Source organism: Drosophila ficusphila, unplaced genomic scaffold (assembly GCF_018152265.1).
Source record: "Drosophila ficusphila isolate 14025-0441.05 unplaced genomic scaffold, ASM1815226v1 contig_414, whole genome shotgun sequence".
In the NCBI taxonomy this organism is placed as follows: Eukaryota; Metazoa; Arthropoda; class Insecta; order Diptera; family Drosophilidae; genus Drosophila; species Drosophila ficusphila.
This window is the reverse complement of record NW_025064328.1, coordinates 18,363,526-18,383,722: the sequence shown is the minus strand read 5'-3', so window position 1 is coordinate 18,383,722 and position 20,197 is coordinate 18,363,526. Positions and strand designations below refer to the sequence as shown.

General features: G+C 40.2%; 1 protein-coding gene across 4 annotated transcripts in view; it reads left to right on the top strand.

Moving 5' to 3' along the window:
* The window catches only part of LOC108093682 (AF4/FMR2 family member lilli), a 63,863-nt gene that overhangs the window by 6,183 nt on the left and 37,483 nt on the right, over window positions 1-20,197 (top strand). For all 4 annotated transcript variants that reach the window (XM_017193862.2, XM_017193860.2, XM_017193861.2 and 1 more), the window contains exon 2: window positions 19,223-19,294. The gene's annotated coding sequence lies outside the window, so the exon portion shown is untranslated. The remainder of the gene's footprint in view (window positions 1-19,222; window positions 19,295-20,197) is intronic.

The following is a 20,197-nucleotide window of genomic DNA, read 5'->3' as shown; positions in this document are numbered from 1 at the left end:
TGCCGAACCCTTCGAGTCATTTGTGAAATTATTAACGTAATCATAGTCAAATCAAACCGAAATTACCATGACTAAATCAGCAACCAAAGCCAAAGTTTATGGCTTCCCATTTAAGGGAAGAAAGCAAAATCGCCTGCAATTGTGGTAAATCAACATTTTCTTTGGCAGACGATGGAATTTTCTTTTTGTCTTAGCTGAGCCCTGGCACGACATCCATGGCTTACTGTGGATGGACGAAGGGAGGTGTTGGCGGTGCAATAAATAAGTTTGGCCAACAAATAGGAAGAGTAGAAGCCAAGAACGTGCCGAAGTTAAACAAATAAAGAGCCGAGTTGAGGGGGTATTATGAGCACGGGGATTAACAGAGAAGAAAGTTGAATTATGAAGAAAGTTGCGCTAGAACTTTCTCATCTGTGAATTCAATTAAAGTTTGGCTCTAAGCAAAATCCAGTTAATTTGTAATAATTTCCACAATCAAATTAAAATGAAATTTCCAACGTTTCTAACGTGCCAGAACCCAGACAGACTTAATCTGTCAAGTGGCCAACGATAACGAACAGTAAATTATGAATTAAAATCACAATAAATTTCCCCATGAATAAATCCAGCTGAAAAAGTTGAGGGAAAAGTCGGCGAAATAAAAACCGCAAACAATAACAAATTTCTTCAATCGGAACTGCCTTTCCTCTCCCATTTTCTCCACAACAAAAAAAAAAAACGGCAAAGCAGAAAAAAATCTTTATAGTTTTATTTCCGCTTCTTAAATGCAACTAAATTACGCTAATTGCTGCTGGCCAAGAGCACAGAGTGCGCTTGAAAAAGGCATAAAACAAAACGAAATGGCCGAGAAATGTGCAAGGGAAAAAACAACAGAAAAGTCCGGAATTAGTGGAGAAGCAATACTTAAATTATGAGTTATATAATGCCTGGCCATGATTTTTCCAGCGCGGAACATTTGCCTAGAAAGTGCCGCCGTAGAAATAAAACGAAATTAAATGTGAAAAACGAACCTTCCCCAAACTGAACAGCACTTTAATGGGCAAAACGAAAAAAAGCCCAAAGAAATTAAATGAAATGGAAATCAAATAGAAATCAATGGGCAAAATGAAAGTGAGGAATTTGTTTTTGGGTGTGTCTTGACCGGTCTTCAATTTCTCATTTATTTAGCAGTTTTTTGAGTGTCAAAGTTGGTTCCCCTGTGATGATAAGGACGCCACACCAAAACCCAGAAAATTCATAATTAATTTTTAATGGGGAAGCCAGAAATTTTTGCTGAAAGAATGACACCAACCGAGACAGAAATGCGCTGGAGAAGTGAAAAATTGGCTTACATTTTTTATAAGCTGAGCGGCATTTGTCAAAAATATTTGGCACACCGAGCGCTTAGAAAATGAGTACAAAGAAGTAAGCTGATAAACACTCGACCACAAGATTGAGGAAGTCTGTAAAAAATGAATTTCAGAGAAAAAGTTAAAGCCCTGTGGAAACTTTGTTTTAAACTTTAATGCTACGCAAGTGAGGTGATAAAAGTCTATGTTCATTTTGTTGTTCAACCACTTTATGTATACAGTTTTCTACCTTAAAGCTGGTGTATTCCCATTTCGCCCTGTTGCCCAGTGTTATTTATGGTGGGCTCAAGCCATTTCCGCACGAGTCTTTGGCGACAAACAGTCGCAATCCATCCAGCAATCAATCAATCAATGGATCGATCAAGAGCCTCCGCCGAGTGATAGATGCAAAGATAATGGAGAAGTTGGCTGCGAAAGAGCAGAAACTCAAAGAAATTTAATATGAGCTCGGACAGGGCTTCCGTGTTCTTTGAAGAGTGCTAGAGTGCTGATGATGATTTTTTCTTGGGCTTCGCGCGGTGATTGTAAACCCGTTTGCTGCCAATGGCAAGAGAGTAATCATAAAAAATACGTTAATAGAATTTTAACGGAGCGATGCGAGAAGCTGAGTCTGCCAAGCAAACCGAAGCCCACAACGCCCAGAAGGGCGTGGCTATGGTAACAACACCAACTGTCGAGCAACAGTTAGGTAACTGTAATCAATCAGAACAGCCTAGGCTAATTAGTGGGGAGCGAGGGGGTTGGAAAACTAAGAGGGGAGGCACAAGAACTGGGAGACTTAATTAAACGCAGAAAAAAGGCCGCAAGGCAAAGGCATTTACAATTTTCACAAAATTAAACAACAAATTGCCCCAGCTGCATGGCTAATAAACGGTAATGAGTGGGCGTTGCAGACCAGTGGAGGCAGGGGGGCGTGGCTGTGCACATATTTGCGGATTAATGCGCGTTTATTTAGGCAAAGGCACAAAAAAAGATTTAAGTCATGAATTTTTAAAGATTTAATGAGTTTGAAGTCTTGATATAATCATAATTTTCCATGAGTGAGTTTGAGATTATGTATGCTATTTTTGTACATTCAGAAAAACTCATTGATAGGGAGAATCCATAAAGATATTCATCTTGATATCATAAACAAGGCAATTCAGATCTGGTAATTCATGTGTAAAACGATGTGTCTTTATTTTCTTTGCACTGGCTGTCAAACTGCAGTCGTTTTGGCAGCTCATTTAACAATTTGCCCATTCTGGACTCGACAATTTCGAATTGTAATCGATTTCCATAAAATATGAAAACGAATCCTGCGCTCATCTACACAGACACCGATACAAACGCACATATTTCCACATTAAAATGCAAATCACGCCGATGGTATGGGCCTGCTTTTGTTACAGTGTGTGTGCTCATAGCCTTGGCAATTTGAACGAACGTATATGGCCAACAACAAGATGTACACATTAAGATACAAGATACATAAACACATTTGGCCCATTCGCCTGTATCCATGTGGGAGTCTTTGCGAGTGTGTTTGTTGTTCTGGCATTTCTTTCCTTTTTTTTGTGTGACAGAAGAAAAAGTTTATTATGTGACTGGAAAGATTTTTTTATGTGAAAAAGGCGTGGTTCTGGTGTGTGAACGGCATCCTGTTGTGAAAAATACCTTTTGAAAGGGAATCTTATCTTTATGGATCTAGGAACAAAAAAAAAGTGGCATGCAATTGCTGAGAAATTATTAAAAGGTGTTGAAAATTATATTTATGCGATACTTTAAAGCCATTACTATTTTATTTTCTTAGATTGCAGAAAAAAATATGTGTATAAAATGGCATTTAATTATTAATGAGTACTATAAACTACTATTGCGCTTGTATTTTATGGACCACACATTTGTACAGAAGCAATAAAATTATGCATATGTGTTACACCTTTACGACCCATTTATGAGCACAATTCGGCTCCTTTATCGGTCGACAGTTTATCGCAATTATGGCTTTTTACCAAAAATTTAAACAAAACCGCCACAGCAATTTAAAAATAACGCAACAGAGTACGCCAACGTTTTTGATCGACGCAATAAGGAAGACAAAAAAAAACCAAGAATCTTTGGACGACAAGTGGTAGATCAAACAAAAGCGCCAAAACGAATGAATAGGATAAAAAGTGGAAGGGAGAGGAAGGCAAACAAACACGAAAAACGTAGTTCAAATATTTGCAAAGCGGTTTTCTGTAATAAAAGGTACCAACAGAACAGGCAATACACACATACATACATACACGCCTCGCATTCATGTAAATTCTCCACTTTGGGTCTTTGGCTCGAATTAAAAATCATTCATATTAATTATGCCCTCAAAGGTTGTTTCTGTGGGTCTTGTTTCTCTTGTTTTCAAACGAAACTGCCAAACAAATAATTCAAACGAAACTGAAATGTAAACTGAGAAACAACATAAACAAAGCCCAAACCAGCTTCAGTCATTTAAGGTACAAACAAGTAAGAGGAGAAGCTTTGAAACCTGGAAATTAGTTAAAGTATCGAGTTTGAGTTGGGGGAAAATGTTGTTTACTTATAAATGAAACAAACGTACCTAACACCCTATCACATTCCCATAACATGTGGCCAAAACAGCAATGAAACTTCGATTTCAAAGTGTGTATATATTTTGGTCAGATTGGACCCACATGGCCAGCTAACTGTCAGTCAAACTTTTTGGCCATTTATTGATTTTGGTGGGTGTCCACGCAACATTTTTTTTTGGCCTTAGTGAGTTGCCAAATCAAAATAATGTCGACAATTAATTTTTCATAAACTATTATAAAATAATTTTGGGCAACATTGATTGACAAACGATGGGACAGTTGATGGATGTTACAGGTTGGCCGACATGAACGATGTTTTTGAAGGAGCGGCGGAGCAGCGCGGTTGGGAAATCGAACTTTAATCAAAACAATTAACACGAAAAATGTGTTAGCCACGAAAACAGGCTGCTGGTCAACTTTCCTAAAGGTCGGTAACCGGTTTTGGCAGTGGTTTTTTCCCCGGCTGACTAACGAATTTCATGAGTTTCGAGTCTGGGCCAACATTCTTGGTAAGCCTTTCTCTGCCTCTGTCTCTGCCCCTCCTCGTCATTTTCTTGGGGTAACGCATTAAAAAGCCGCTTTTAGCTTAGCGCCAACGTTACGTGTCCGTTAGCACTCAATAACCATTTTCATAGACGGCAAGTGCTTCGATCCCGGCCGAAATTCAATTCAATTTTCAGCAGAAGAAAGTTGAATGAACCACAAAAAAGGTCGTTAGTACTGCACTCAAATTTTATTCACCATCATCAGTAGGGCCGCTCAAAGTTTGTGCAAATTAATTGAATCAATGTCAATCAGTGGAGCTTGGAATTGCGATTGGGTTCAATCAAGATAAATGTTTGGGAATTTGGTTTTTGGCTTTAATAATTTATGTGGGAATTTCGTTTGGTCGAGGTTATAAGACAACGAAATCTGAAATAAATTAAATAAATACCCACTGCCATGTGCAAATGGATATGGCTTTTTCAATAGAAAATGTAATTGAAAGGAATTTATTTTCTTAAACTGTGAACTAAACTAAATGCATATTTGTTTGTCATCGCAAAATATTTGCTTGTAGTCAAGTTTATTTAATTTATTTCCAGTTCAATTGAATTGCTGTCGAACTATCACATTCTTTTTATCTCTTATTTACCATTTTATGTCTAATTTTTATTCGACCCATTTGATTTTGAATATTTCAATACATTTCTCACGCATCTCAAGTCGAGATTTGATGAATTTCTTATGCCTCTTTCTTTTTTCTCCGTTTTATTGAAGTCATTTCTAACCCATCCACCTTGTTCAGTTTCTGCCTGTTGCCACCTGTCACTCTCGAATTCTGTTTTTGTGCATTTCTTGTTTATTTCTTATGGCTTATTTGCATATTGTGCATATTTCGGTGGGCCAACCAAGTTTTTCCTTCTTTTGCATTCGAATTTCCGACGCCAAAAAAATACGTCTTGTGCTTATACTCTGTCCAAAGGGATTATAGGTTTAAGCGAGTGGAATGACTAGCCAAAACCCAAATTTCGAAGAAAAGATATCGAAACTACCAGCTGTCTTTAAGGTTTTCCTTTTTGCGGCTCTTCAGGGCATCTTGGATTCGCTAAGCTTGTTTTTATCCACTTTGTTTGGCTGCTATTGTTGCAAAGCTTTTGATGGCTCAGCATTTACATTTCATTTCATTTCGAATTGGAATTCATTTTTATTTATTTTCTGTCGCATTTGGTTGTGTGTTTCCCTCTTGTATTTGATTTATGTTCAAACTGCGCTTTTTGTAAGCCAACAAACAAGTCGCTGATTGGCGGCCCTGAAAAACTTGGAGGAGGAGGATGCGGCGGCCAAAGCCCTTTGAAGTGTTTGTTGATAGTCATCGGCAAGGTTGCGATAAGGATTACATAGTTACCTCACCTAATAAGTAGCGCATAGTTGTCCTAATTGAACGCGCTGCTGAATTATTTATTGTTCTCTGATTTATTCAAAATGAATTTGGATGTGATGCAAGCGCAAACACCACCAGAAATGCAAGTTGGCAAATAAATTGAAATTGTCGGAGTTACTTGTAATTATGTTAATTAGGCAAAATTTGCCGCACACATTATATATTAGCTGGTGTGTGTCTTTCAGCTTAAGTGACAGCTCCCATACAGCTTGAAAAGTTCAGGCTTCAACTTTGAAAAGTTGCTCCGAAATGCAGGAGAAAAAGCCCAGTTGAAAATAATTATACACATGAGGGAATACCTGGCCTGGGCGGCGATCTCTCAGAGGTTCTTCACTGCCAGTGATGGGCGTGAAATGAGAAAAATCTGAGGAGAAAAATGTGAAAAATAATAATAAATGATATTTGGGGCGGGGTAGCGAACATCCGGAGGCCCTTAACCTTTTGAAGTGCAAGCGGGGCCAAGTAAACGATCCATTATTGCATCGTTTTCTCACAGGTTCTTGGGAAAGTGTTCGCTTGAAATACTTTGAAATTGGAATCGAATGTAGGTGAAATTTATGGCTTTGGGCTCCAATAACTTAATGAATTTCCAAACTCAATTAATCATTTTTATGGCTTAGAATTTTTAAGGCTTGAAGTAATATTTTAAAAGTCTTAGGATACCATCATTATTTATTATATCCGTTTAGCAGCAATTAAACCTTTATTGGGAACTTCAACACCTTCCTATGAGCAATTTCCATTACTTTTGTAAGACCTCTATGGTTTTACTGCTGAAGACCAATCAGCATCGTAGAAGGGGCAAGAAAAACCACCTTAATAATTGTCAGAGGCAAAAAGCAACATTTTGCAATTAACACGCCGAATGCTTGTTGAAAGCGATTCAGTTGGTCGGGACGCCCGTGGCGGGATGCAAACGCAGATGCTCGCCTAGACCCTCAGATACTCGGATGCTAAGATACTCGGATACGTTTACGGTCGCGGATGCAGATGCAGATACAGATACAGATACAGAAAATCTCTGCATGAATCTCCTCCGAGACATTGACTCCAATTGAGCAATGCGAAGCGGGCGGAAAACGGGGGGCAACTCGCTCGAGTTAAGTCATGTGTGGGCTTCATTTACAACTCACTCAACTTTTGTTTTGGATGCTGGCGGGGAATTGGAATTGGGGTTTGGGCTTGCGTTTTGGTTTGGGTTTGCATTTTGAACTGGAACTGGAGTTTCGCCCACGAAGCGCAGTGCGCTGTAAACTCCTTCTCCTCTTCCACTTCGTTCAAGTGTCTGAAGTGTCGACATGGAGTCTGACAATTGCAAAAGTTGTTTATGATTCCAACAGAAAAAAAAATATTAAAAAATGTGTACAAGCACTTTTGAAGCATTTGTTTTGTGGCTCTGGCATAAAGTGAAAGATTGTGCGCCTCTTGATTGCACTTTATGCATATTGAATATGACTCCGTCTACTGCCCACTGTAGTTTACCTTCTGTTTGAAATTCAAGTTCAGCGATAAGGTGGCTGCCCTCCGTTAAACTAATTTCCACGCAAACATAAACACCAACATCAAACAGAACTCGCAACTCAAAGGGCCTGAGCAGCTAAATATTATTTATATAAATTAGCGCAGCAAGCTAGATGCTCTTGATGCAGATGCTGCATTTTGCCCCCGGCAAAGCGAGGTAAAATCGGGCGAAATAAAGCAGAGAGGAGCAAGGCAAGGCGAGCGATGCAATTTTATGCGCAGACGCCTAAATTGAAAGCGACGCGTAGCGGACGCAGCAGCACTCAACGAGGCGTTCTATATTTACACTGAAAACTAAATTTCATTCAAATAAACAAAAAAGAAAAACCGGTTTTAATCATGCCTACATGTGGCGCCGGAAAATCTATTCACATCTGAATATATTTTTTACACCAAGATCAGAAATACAGAAATTTCTTGAAAAATGAACTAATGATTTTATTAAATAAGGGAAATTCTGAGAAATTATGCTGCAATTTTATAGTTTTTGTAAGTTTTTTTTTTTTGGTGCAAAATCAGCTAAGGCTCCACAGTTTAGGAGCCACTGTGTGGGCCCGTCTTGCTCTTTCACTTCACTTCGCCTCCCCACTCTTTCGTGGCAGCCTCTAGGGTCATTAACATGCCCGGCAGGAAAAAAGCAGAAAAACCAAACAGGAGAGGCACAGAATGAAAAGTAAACGAGACAAAGCCAAATCGAGATGGGGAAATGAGGGGGAAAAGTTGGAGTCGGAGCCGCAGAAGAGAATGCAACCAGAAAAAAAAACGACGCGACCCTGGAGCAACAAAGCGCGTCTGCATTTGTGGGTGGTGCCGTTGGTGTCAGTGGTTCGCGGCGGGGAGGTGGTGCTGTGGTGCCAATGGTGGGTTTTGGGCCCCTTTGGGGTCCGAGGTGCCGGGAGTTTGCCTACGCCTATTTTCCGACTGTTTGTTGTACGTGCCGCGCGGCTGTTATTGCCAGTTGGCAGTTACAAGGGGAAAACGGGTATGATTAATCCAGGAAACCAGGGAAACTGAAGGAGAGATCCTTCCCGACGAGGGAAAACAGCAAAAAGGGTTGGGAATTACAGATAAATTTAGAATTTGTGGTCAGCTTTAGCAATTAAATATTGATTGATTAGCAACCCCAATGACTTTGCATTTGCATTAGGCTATTCAGCTTAAATTGAACTTTCGATGAAATAGAAATGTTCTATAAAGCGTCAAATATAAAAAAAGAGGCAAACCGATTTATTTTTACAGAAATGACCTGAATTGAATCACTTTTTAATTCAAAATCAAATATCTGTGAAATTGGATATTTGACTGTTGCAACTGATAAAAGCATTGTAACAATAACAAAAGAACCAAAGAAAACATTCTGAATTGAACACGACTTACAGCTCAGCTTATGAATTATTCAAAATTTTGAAACTTTGTTTACTTAGCCAAAACCCTAATTATAGACCAAGTGATTTATCTGTGCAAAACTTGTATACTAATCGTTTCTCTCTTTCCGTCTCTCTTTGCAGGTAATTAAATTGTAATTTTTCATCGATTTCATGGCATATTTAGCGAAGTAAGCCAGCTCACAGCTCGGATGATGGCTCATAATCGACTCGACTTGACTGGAAATGCGGCTAAGGCAAATAAGGCTCATTAATTTAAGCCGAAGACAACAGAAATCGGCTCCTTTGTTTGCAAATTCTCGTTGGATTGTGCGTTCTGCGAAACATGAGAACGCACATTGTTAGGATATTATTTATAAATAGTTATGACTGCCAAAGTGAATGAACTTTGCCGGCTATTGTGTTACTTTTACTTAGCCCGACACTTTCGCAGGCCAAAGAAGAACACATTTCCTGTTCCTAATACTCGCCTGACATGCAACAATTTTCAACCTTTTCATTTGGGCCTCACAGAATGGAGGGAACTATTAAGTCCGATTGCCAACTTTCACTGATAATGCCAGCAATTACGTATTGCTCCAGTTAATGGCCTCACTCTTTTTCCACATCATCTTTTGTGATAATGACATAATTAAGCTGGCTTTCAGGGGTCATTCGAAGGGGTCAAACACGTGTCTATCTGCCGGCCTCCTCATCCTTCAATTAGCAGTCAGTGTGAAAGGTGACACGAACGTGCTAAGTTGTCAGGTAAACGCTGGAAAAGAACCCATCTGGGCCCCATTTGATTTGAGTCCAGAATTAGCATTTCCCCCGGCTTGAGAAACAATCTCGGGCCGAAACAATGAAGACAAATTTGTACAGTTTCTGCTTGGCTGATTCCGGCCAACAGATCCCGCCTAAAACCCAACCACTCAACAAGGGTCTAATGGCTTTTTAAAGTGACCAAAATTTGGCATGTGCCCCGCGTAAACTGGGTAAATTAAACGCTGCCGCTTGGCTAAGAGGTGGGCCAACTAAAATTGAGCAAACACTTGAGGGATTGGAGCTGGCTTTGTTGAATGGAATCGTATTTGAGGCTTTTGGGGCATGTCGAAAAATACATTAGCCGAGAATTGAATAAACGCCGGAGACGGTGGAAAAACGGTGTAGATAAAAAGATAGAAGAGTAGAAAACTTGTTTAATTTTTGGATAAAAGTGATAATCTGTTACCTAAATAAAGTTGAGTGCATTAAAAAATGTTATAAGGAAAATAATAAGAAAAACAAACGAATTCCTCCCAATAATAAGATAACTTCTGCATAAGTATTTAAATGTTTTACCCTTGTTAATGTCTGTCATGATTATTATTAAGTTTGCAGATAAAGGTTTCCAGTTGAATGCCTATCAAACCAATTAGGTTGGTCATAGACCAAATCAAATTAATTCTGCTGTCGATATCTATTGAATTTAAATTTCACACTCTAAATTTATTGGTCATTAGGCGCTGTCATAACCAGTTTGTGATCGAATCTAATCTAAACATATGTTATTTATATTTATTGATTTTATCTTAGCCCATTTCCTACATAGTTTCAATTAATTTTATTAATCACAGATCAATTTTATGACTGTCACACAAAAGAACCTGCTGAGTTTTAGAATAAACCCGATACGCTTTTCGTTCTATTAGCTAATAAATGTATTTATTTGCTTCCCAGCTTCCATGTGCACCAAAAGCCTGAGTATGTGAAAACCACTTTGAACCAGTTTCCAAATGGGCGCAAATAAAAGTAAAACTATTGACAAAAGCTAAAAGTGAGTTCACTTTTGCTGATGTCAACAGCGCAGCTACTTGAGCCACTTTTTTGTATTATTTTTTAAGCGTTCAACGATCGCTTAGTTTATTCCCAGTCCTATTCACTGTGCACTGATTTATGAAACCCAGTCAAAAAGCGATCTGATCTCTTTTGTCGCCTGCATTTTTGGCACTAATTTGACAAGGTCGCCGCTTGACTGGCTTTTGTAGTCTTGGCTTAAAGATATCACGATCGGAACACGTTCGAAGCGATTTCGCTTTGCAGCCGAGCCGAGCGAGCTTTATTTATGCGGCAGCCGCTCTTTTTTCTGTTTACTTTGCATTTTGAGTGGTCCAAGTCGGCAGCTCATTTCGCAGATATTTGCATAAACATTTGACGGGGTGGGGTGCGAAATAGTCGCCGTGAAATGTTGTCATTCATACCAATTTAGTGGGTCAGCCGGCATCGGTGACCCCGATCGTGCGGATTTCCTGTTAGAAAGGCTCTGACTGTTCCCCCTTAATAAATCGCTTCTTTTTAAATGGCTAATGAATAGTCAAATTTGGCATCGTGACTACAGATGGCAGACAATTAACCCTAGAGCACCGAACTATCCCCACTCTCCCACCTGCTGTGACCAGTTCGCTTTTGAACTTTCATTCCTTTCGGTTATGCAAGTCGCTAGGATGAGGATTTCTGTCCAGATAAGAGCCGGCGAAGGCAGAGCTAATTAAATTATAAGCCAGCTCTCAGGCTGACCCGAGATGAGCCAGGGAATGGGGTCACCAGAAGGTGGCCTCACCCCCTTTCCGCCGAGAGTGGTTAAATAATATCCAAATGGATGTTTTCGGTGTTTGCCGTTCGTGTTGCTGGTGTTGATTTGGCCATAAATTTTGTATGCTTTTGACGCCGAAAACGACGAGCGGAGCCGAAAAACATTCACGGAGAGATGAGGTAATGCAGCCAATAACTCTTGAGTTACAGTGGGATCAATTTGTCCAGTGCAACCGTAAAAGCACAGTCATTGTTAATGATTTTTGTGAGTTATTCATACAGCCGCCACTGCTGCGGCTACCGCATCGATATTTAGTATGACCTAAAAACCTTTTTCACGGTCTTTAAACTTTTTGAGTGGCATATGGATGTTAAAGTCTCAGACCGGTCGTCTTATTATTTAATGGGTTTCATTAATGGGTGATTTAATAAGTTATTGTGCGAACATTAGTTTAATTTGTTAAGCTTTAATGCTTCTTTGTAGATTTTGATTTTTCCTGGAAAGAGAAATATATTTCGGAAATATAAGGCCAATTTTTAGAGGCCAACGTCGTTTTAATGTTATAAATACCAAAGACAGATTATGTTAATACATTTTTAGCCCGCACAATTTGAAAAGCTAGATTTTTCGACACTTCTGCAGTTTTTTTCAAAGAGTTAAAGTGTTACCTCCGAGGTGATTTTATCCGTCAAGGGTTTGTGATGGTCATTAGGCCAGGACACCCACTGTGCCACATGGAGCAGTTGCCTGGACGCCAACATGAATTATGCGTAGACATCTCGCGGGTTGGTTAGTTCACCACCCGCTCTTCGCCTTTTCCCCTTTTTTGGGGCCTGTCATCGGGCGTTGTCAACAAAATGTTTGCGGCCCGAAGGCAACTGACGGCGGCATCATTTCGATTGCGTTTTTATGGCCATAAACAAGCCCGATGGCGGACTGAATGATTTTTGGGCACAAGGCAGCCTTTGCTAACTCGGGAAAAGGGGGAAAAGCTAGAGGAATGCTGCAGACGATTCGCAGCCAAGTCGTGATCACACTTGACTGCCAATTACCCAGGCCCATCAATTCGGATGGGTTTCTGCCGGCCAAGTTAATAATCTCATCAGCTCGAGACGCGAATTGTGAGATCGAGAATCTTCAGCGCTGGCCAATTTGCATGGACAACAATGCTAAATGGGCTGTAATGACGGGCCGCCCGGCGGTCTTTCAGGCAGCGCAATTCAATTAATTAGCCCGGCCGAGAGCGCTTAGTAATTTCCTATGTTTTTTCCTCTCCCTGAGTTTTTCTTGTTGCCACACGCGTGTGATGAACATTTCCGCCGTGGAAAGCGTCTGCTCAAGTCAAAGTGTGTGTGGTGGTTGTGTGTGTGGTGCAATCAAAATTAATTAAGGCACAAAGAGAGGCGGCCAGATGCTTTGCATGGCTTTTCCACCGACCTGCCTTTTTTATTGCCTTTTACCGCAACGCTGCACCATTTTCCCCATTGCACCTGCAGCAGCCACATCTGCGATGACGTTGTCTTTGCTTCGGCTTTGTTTTCCCATTTTACCATTTTACCATTTCTCGGTCTGACAGGAACAGTGCCACCAGCGAATGTGCATAATTAGAAGTGGTTACAGGTCCATGTGATCGCTGAATCAGTTAGCTGAATCGTGTGGCTGTCCAGCAATCACAAGGAAAACTGGCAACAGTCAATCAGGCAGTGCTTTCCTCGAGGAAAACCGCAGCTGCATCTATCCATCCAGTTGAGGGTGCATAAATTAATTAGTGGTGATCCTTAATTGATACTGGTGTGCCAAGGTTCCAGATTTAATGATATGGTTCATGTTTACACAATCCTGCTCGAGGCAATTGTAAAAATCTACTGCACTTATAAAGTTGTATGTGCATTACAACCCATGATAAATCAGTAAATCTAACTACATGTGGATCTTGAGACTTCCTGTGGATAATTCTTGTACTTTTCAATTAATTTAGTTTTCACTAAAACTGTAGAAATAAGATTGCATTTTATTTTCATGTAAGCTCTTTTTACTCTCGCACTTTCCCAGTGATTTTCTATCATCCGCCTTTGGGAGGCCTTTCCCCTTTTATTGGCAAAATTTCACAATTTATTCAGAAAAGCCATGAAGAGCCACGTAAATTCTTAATTGCTTTAATAAGCAAATTACTCGATGGGAGGTATTCAGATTTCCTCAGAGAACTTTCCCAGCGAAATGGGAGCGGGAAGGGAATAAAACGCGAGACGTTGAGGAAGTTGCATCCTCGGCCGCAAAGTGAAATGCATAATGAGCATAATGTTGGCGCTGCACGACGCAGATTCGGTTGCAGATACGACTCGAGATGCAGATAGAGATGATAATGATAATGCCGAGACACCTGAGCTCATACGGAGAGAAATTTGAGATATGTGAGCAGTAATTAAATGCAAAGCTCGAAGCGCAAGAAGGAGAACAACGACCAGCGAACAGAGCACAGAAAACAGCGACAACGTCAACGATCCAAGATAATGCATAATTGCCGAAGACAAAAGGAAATGCCAGCGAGTCATGATGAGCAGTGGAGGAGCATGCAAAATATGAGAAGAATATCTAATGCCGTGCCACCGCATTCTCCATACTGCGAGTATACAGAACGCCAGCAGTAGTCGACCAACTTCCACATCCATCCTTGGATGGCTTAAAACGGCGTTCAAATTAATGGCCAAGTTTCACATGAGGCAGAAAGAAGCGCAGATGCCAACACAATTGCCAATGGAAATTGCTGCCATCTCACATGTTTCACGGTGTGAGTGTGAGTGTGTATCTGTGAGTGCGCCTCCGTTTGTTTGCGAAAGTCGAGTACAAGATACAAGTGGTTAGATACAAACTAGAACAGCAACTGTTGGGGTACGAAAGAGAGTTGTGTTCATCAGTCACGAAAACGAAATACGCTTTATGGTCAGTATTAAATTAAAGTCATACTTAAATGTTATTACTTTAATAAAAAATTAAGATAATATGACTAGAAAACATTATAAGTTATAGTAATTACAACTTGTTCATCTACAAACAATCAATTAGCACTTCCCTTTGTTTACCCAAGATAATTTTGAATAGTTATAATTATTACATTTAATTCATATTAACCTCCATGTTAACTACTCCCCTTCAAAGAGCATCAACAAGAAGAAGTTCTTGTAACGAAGATGGGTTGCGAAGAGTAACTTGCGGGCTTTTTCACTCGTGTTAGAACACCAACTCGCAACACGGGGGCAAAAAAGAACAGAAGTTGCCACTGGGAAGTAAATTCCATGTTATTATTTACCAGCCAACGGAGGAATGTTCAAACAACATTCAATCAGAAATCGGCAAGAACAAGGCGGAGCAGATACCGCCGATACACGCTTACAGATCGAGATAATAAATTCACTGCCACTCTGGGCTCGCAATTTATAGGGTTCGGATTGCCCTAAAAAGCAGATACATCTACTTATTTAAGTTCTTAGCCACTGCCACTTGCACACAGTTTTCTTCTGGCCAAAGCGCCCAGTTGTGTGCTCCGCTTTTTGTTTGGCTCCTGGGAGAAGCAGTAAATATGAAAGCAGAAAGCAAGAAACTTTATTTGGGTTAGCGATTGTTTAAAAATGCATAAGGATGTGAAACTTGGAGTAGCTGAAAGGAAACAGAAGCCCGCAGGAGTTTGGCCGGAGGAGCTACAAAAGCCCGAAGGAGAATGGAGGGATTTGCAGAAGCTCAAACAGAAAATGGAGCTAACACAGAAAAAAATATTCATTTTAACTTACAATATGCAATATTATTTGGTTTTCTACTGCTTGTTCTTGAGTTACATTTTTTCCAGTGCACAAATTGCAATCCAAGATGCCGTTAAACATATACACTCTAGATCTTTGCCACAAAATAGGAAAATCAAAGAAGCCAGCTGGGAGAGCGCCAGAAAAAGCGGAAATAAAGGAGCCGACACACTTGCAATTTCAGTCGAGTTAATCTCAACAGGTGTAAGGATTTTGGCACATAAACTTTTCTCCAATAAAGTTGAACTGATTTAAATTTAATATGCAAATCAAGCGATGGCTTTGGGCTATTTAAAACAGGCGAACCGCTCATCCACCCACTCACTTGGCATTCACCGGCAAACTTTTTAAATTAAAAAATTATGGATGGCAAAGTAATGGCTTTCTCGGTCAGGGGAAAAAAAGAAAGAAAAGTATACAGACGGCAGGTGGGTGCAGTTTTGCAATCAAGATGAGTGGGCGAAAGTGGTTCAAGTGGTTTTGTGATTGCGCGAATGTAAATGCAATTTCATTAAATTGAATATTTATCGGTTGTCATTGAGCAAATTGCTGGTGAATTGAGGTTTATCCTAATATTTCCACACCGCTAATGGTAATGGTTGCAGTTATGCCGCCAAGGTAATGGAAAGAAATCATCATTAGCGCAGCTCAGGGTTGTAAACATTGTATTCTACATTTTATGAAATTGACTTTTATAGACAAATTGTCCGCTATTTTTGTAACTTTAAGAATAATGTTCACTGAGAAGAACCGCTCGAACAGGTTTCCAGGGAACTCGCCGCACAGAAGCCGTTTGATGAGCATAAATCTTGATATCGGAACATTATTAACGTCAGTTAATTCTAACTGTTCGAAGAGAAGGCCATCCATTAAGTGCCGGGGCTAGAAGGTGGATTCCAGGGGGCCGAGAACTCACCTGGGATGGATGGTTGGATGGATGGCTGGCATTTCTCCGGACTCCGGAGACCCTCAACCAGTTTTCCTGTTCCCCCGCTTTTCTGTAATCGATACTGGAACTGGCTCTTCTTCGGTCTGTTGTATTTGTATTTTTAGTATTTTCCTGCTGGTGGCCCGCTGTTTTCCCTCTTTTCCACGTTGTCTCGCCTCACGATTTCCCAAATCCGATTATTATCAAGTCTCACGTGAGTGCACGCTTTGTTGCTGCTTATTTTTATTTTTACCTCTGCTCGTCGCGTATTGTGCTTTTTACAGTTGCCTTCTGCTTCCTTGGAAAATTGCTTTGAACTTGAAAATTTCCCACGTGACGCGGCGAGAATCAATCTCTGCTTCTGGCTTTTCTTTTGCCCTCTGTTCGTGTCACATGTGCAATGACACCCCTTGCGAATTTCCCCCTGAGTTTTCCTCGGCACGAAAAGCAGCTGCACTTTGCATGTCATTCTGCTAACGGTGTCGTCTTTCCTCGATTTTCCTCCTTTTGTTTCTTGGCTTGAAGCTTGCATTGTTTTGGATCTTTTTGTGGCAAGTGCCGATTGGATTTAATTGGATAGTTTTTTCGTGCATTCCATATCTTTCAATGGGGCTAAAAGGCAAATTGTGGATTCCCATATTCGTGGGTAATTTCTTTTATTGGTTTGTAATTTTTGTGGGAATTTTATTTGACTCGAATTCGAAGCTAAATGTTATTGCTTAAAGCAAACTTTATAACATCGCTCAAACTTTCTTCTTTAAAAAGCATTCTTCCATTGTCAAGTTCCGCAGTTAAATCACAAGTCAACACGATCTAAGTTTTGTTCCTTGCGGATTTTGTTCTAACTCTAGCCACAATTCGAATAGTTTGTTTGCAGAAAAAAATATACAGTTGAAGTGGCAGCATTCCGGAATTTCCATTAGCTTCTGTCGCTGCCACTTTCAATACAACAAGTTCGTGCCATTTCGCAGATCTTGGCGAGCGTTTAAGCCAATCCATTGCGGATTTTAGTGTGAGTCAGTAAAGAAAAAAACCTAGGCAAAGTGAATTTCTTGGTGTTCTGCCCTTTTTTTTTTTTTTTTTTGCTGAAAACCCAGCTACAGTAAAGACTCTGGCTGCAGATGGCACTTACTTTACGAGCACGTTCCAACCATAGGGGAAGTGCAGAGTTCGCGAGTCGTAAACTAGGTTTTTTAACGATTGCGGCTCAGAACGAGACTTGGCCAAGACCGGTGGCAATTAAAAAGAAGTTAGCACTTGGCCCGAGGAAAGGGCGACAGTTCGTGGATGTCAAGTTCAGGGTTACTCCAAGGGCCCGGGAATTACCTGTCAGAGTCCAAAGACAAAGTGAGTAATTAATTTGCAAGCGTCTTAATCCATCAAATCCCCTTCTGTATTTCCCCTTGAAGAGTTCATGAGAAGTTGGGTTGGGCTGTGGGAGAATTTTTCATTTGATTTAATGCGTTTTTTACGGCTCGCTCTCATAGGATTGAGTTCTTTTGCAAACGGTTCAATGGTATCAGGCTAATTAATGGCCAATTAAACCTCGATTTAATAGGGATTCTTGGCTTCTTATTTAATTTAAATCTGTTAAACGAAGGTTTTAGATAACCCCATTTAATTCTCGGTATTTCAGTGAGCATGTTTACTTAGTGGTTGTTAAAATCATTTAAAAGGTTTTATTCCACTACTAATTTTCTGTTTTTGAAGTAATTTATTGACTTCGTTTTATCACGCAACTCTAAATGCTGGGTATTATAGTAAACACAAAATGTTCCCCTTCCATCGCCAAAGCCATTTATAAAGCTGCTTCTCTGCATCATCCTCATCATAAGCCTACTGTGCTGTCATATGGTTTTTGATGATGATGATGAAACCTAAGAGGCTTAGTTTGTATAAAACCCCAAATGCAAAAGGCTGCCAACTCTCGACTCCCATATGGCTGCGTAATCAAATGCATGTAATTTGAGTTTAATGAGTGTCAAAGTTATTAAAAATCATTTGCTCCGACCAGTTATGGTGGCTTTTCTGCCAACGGCTTTGGCTTTCGGCCAGTCAGCGGGCCAAGTTTTCGCTCCATGAAAGGCAGCAGCTAGCGCAAATGTTACAAAATCGTTTCGAGACATTTTTGGGTTCGTCATCGGGCTTAATTACTGCCCAAACCCATTCTGCCGCCAACGATTCTGGGTAAATGAAATGTGTCAATAAATTTAAATGGCGGCATTCGGGCCGAGACCGAAATTGAGTTATTAAAGGCAGACCGCCAAAACGAAGTGAGATTTTTTAACAAAGTTGTTTTGGTGTCAAAGACAGCAGCAGCGACAGTAACAATAACAAACAATGATTACTGGCGACAGTGTCTGCAGTAAGTTGTGCGACCAGTTTGCCGATACTCTACGGAAAACCACTTGAAAATTCTTGGAAAGCTGATTGTTTATATAACTTAATATAAGCTGGAATTTATTTGTGCCGTTTTGTTTATTTAAGGCAGGCCAGCGTTTCCAACGAAATTAGGCGGATTTGTTATGGCTATCAAAGTATGAAATTGTAGATTTTTTCTGCCATACTCAGTTAATGCCAAACTGACTAATAAATTTGAAAATCACAATTGATACGCAAGTGTAAGCCAAGTGACTTTTGGTTAATTTGCCCACTAGCCAGCTTCGATTGCTGGCCACGTTGGCCTGGGCTGGAAATTGGCAAATGTAGTTTTTATGCTCTATGTCGTGGGCGTTCCACACCCACAATCCTGGCACTTTCCTCTACTCCCACCCCCTGAAAGCCACTCTGATATTGATTTGATTGTGTGCGTCTGCTGCTCTCGGCTGCTTACATGGCGTATGATTGATGGGCCTGCGGGCACGAAGGAGCAGAAAACGAGGAAGGAGTCCCCGCCAGATGTAAAAAATGGAAGTATCCCTGCCAGAGCTGCTGCTGTTGGCTGGAGATATAAATTGCATTTATTGGTAAAATTGACAGAAAAAATATTTGCACGTTAAATAGAAATTAATCAAGAAAAGAGAAGTCGAGGCAGGCAGGAAAAACAATCACAATCATGATTGTAATAGGGAGCGAAGAAAAAAATGGAATCATCATATAATACACATCACATAACAACGTTGCGAATACAACGGATCTCAGTGTACATTTAATGTAAATGAATCCCTCTAATAACCCTTTTAATTATCTCATTACAGGTCTCCCACATGTCGGGCCCTACAGTTTGAGCTGCACTGGGTTCTAGCCACCGCGAGAGCAGACGGAAAGGGGTAAGTTGAGCGACTCGTGTTACTTATGGCTAAACGCAAGACCCATAACTTTTTCGCATTAAGTGTATATATCTTATATCTGAGAGTCGTTACTTTTTTATGGTCGTGTTTCCATGTGTCCATCTGTATACTTGTCGGTTGTCATTTGTTGTTTTGGCTCTGAGTTTTGCACTGCATTCGGAAACCGGTCGAATTGGTTTTGTGGCGATCGCAGCATTTGCATAAAGTTTTGTTCTGTTTTTATCTTGACTCGGCGTGTCTGTGTGATTTCTCCCCGACCGCCAGATTTAAATTTATTTTCATTGATTGCACATATACAACTTTTGACTTAATGGCTCTGTGACGTAATTCTGGCTGCTGAAATTAGCAAAATAGTAGTAATACCTACCTATATATTTCTTCGGACGCTTGCAGGATTTTCAGTAAATTGTGAAATGCTGCGATTTAATTAATCGATCTGTGAGTTTGGTTAATTTGCTGTTCGCATTGCAATTTGTTATAAACACGCCGCAAGGCGTTGAAATTGATTTTAGCGAGTGGGTAGTTGTAAGTGAACACCTGCTTTACACACGTCAATTCAATTCGATTTTTAAACCACATGACGTAGTTTTATGTTTTAAAATGGCCTAGAGCGGCTAAAAATGTTTCCTTATTTAAGTAAAACTTTCACATAGTTCAATTGATAAAGCCACTCTGCAGTTCTTGAATTGATCTACGAAGTTTTGCCAAAAACAAACTCCAAACTATAATCAAACTCATTTTCTTCGAATAAATGCCAAAATGTCAATGCTTCATTTCGTTCAATCGACATTCGTTGCTCTTCTGTGCGATTCCCTCGAGGTTTATCTGATTCTGGACCAACTTCTGTTTCTTATTTCTGGTTTTGAACAGGAAGTCGATGGT